Below are 1,698 nucleotides of genomic sequence, written 5' to 3'. Positions count from 1 at the left end.
TGTATCAGAGTTCTATACAAGAAACAGAACTGTTACATTGATAATATGAAATGTAAGATTTGTTACAGGGATTTGGTCTCATGTAATAATATGACTGTTCTGTGATTAGTCTCTGTGATTAGTGCTGGGCCTGAAGTCATCAGGACAGATATGTAGGGAGGCAAGAGGAACATGTATAGAGAAGCTCTACACAATCAGCAAAAACAAGACCAGGACCCGACTGTGGCTCAGATCATGAGTTCCTTACTGCAAAATTCAGACTTAAATTGAAGAAAGTAGGGAAAACCAATAGACCATTCTGGCATGACCTAAATCAAATCCCTTATGATTATATAGTGGAAGTGATAAATAGTTTCAGGGGATTAGATCTGATAGATAGAGTGTCTGAAGAACTATGGATAGAGGTTCACGCATTGTACAGGAGGCAGGGATCAAGACCATGTCCACGAAAAAGAAATGCAAAAAGGCAAAATGGTTGTCTGAGGAGGCCTTACAAACAGCTGAGAAAAGAAGAGAAGTTAAAGGCAAAGGAGAAAAGGAAAGATATACCCATTTGAATGCAGAGTTCCAAAGAATAGCACGGAGAGAGAAGAAAGTCTTCCTCAGTGATCAGTGCAAAGAAATAGAGGAAAACAACAGAATGGGAAAGACTAGAGATCTCTTCAAGAAAATTAAAGATATCAAGGGAACATTTCTTGCAAAGATGGGCAAAATCAAGGACAGAAATGGTATGGGGCTAACACAAGCAGTGCAGGAGACCCGGGTTCGATCCCTGGGTCGGGAAGATCCACTGGAGAAGGAAATGGCAACCCACTCCAGTATTCTTGCCTGGAGAATCCCATGGAGGGAGGAGCCTGGTAGGCTACAGTCCATGGGGTCGCAAAGAGTTGGACATGGCTGAGCGACTTCACCTTCACTTTCACTTTAACAGAAGCAGAAGATATTAAGAAGAGGTGGTAAGAATACACAGAAGAACTATACAAAAAAGATCTTCATGACCCAGATAATACGATGGTGTGATCATTCACTTAGGGCCAGACATCCTGGAGTGCAAAGTCAAGTAAGCCTTAGGAAGCATCACTACAAACAAAGCTAGAGGAGGTGATGGAATTCCAGTTGAGCTATTTCAAATCTTGAAAGATGATGCTGTGAAAGTGCTTCACTCAATATGCCAGCAAATTTGGAAAACTCAGCAGTGGCCACAAGGACTGGAAAAGGTCAGTTTTCATTCCAATCCCAAAGAAAGACAATGCCAAAGAATGCTCAAACTACCACACAATTTCACTCATCTCATACGCTAGTAAAGTAATGCTGAAAATTCTCCAAGTGAGGCTCCAAAAGTACGTGAACTGAGAACTTCCAGATGTTCAAACTGGGTTTAGAAAAGGCAGAGGAACCAGAGATCAAATTGCCAACATCAGCTGGATCATAAAAAAAGCAAAACAATGCCAGAAAAACATATACTTCTGCTTTATTGATTACGCCAAAGTCTTTGACTATGTAGATCACAATAAACTGTGGAAAATTCTGAAAGAGATGGGAATACCTGACCACCTGACCTGCCTCCTGAGAAATCTGTATGCAGGTCAAGAAGCAACAGTTAGAACCAGACATAGAACAACAGACTGCTTCCAAATTGGGAAAAGGTGTACATCAAGGCTATATATCGTCACCCTGCTTGTTTAACTTATATGCAGA

The sequence above is a fragment of the Dama dama genome, chromosome 1 (assembly GCF_033118175.1).
Source record: "Dama dama isolate Ldn47 chromosome 1, ASM3311817v1, whole genome shotgun sequence".
In the NCBI taxonomy this organism is placed as follows: domain Eukaryota; kingdom Metazoa; phylum Chordata; class Mammalia; order Artiodactyla; family Cervidae; genus Dama; species Dama dama.
This window is presented reverse-complemented; position numbering follows the sequence as displayed.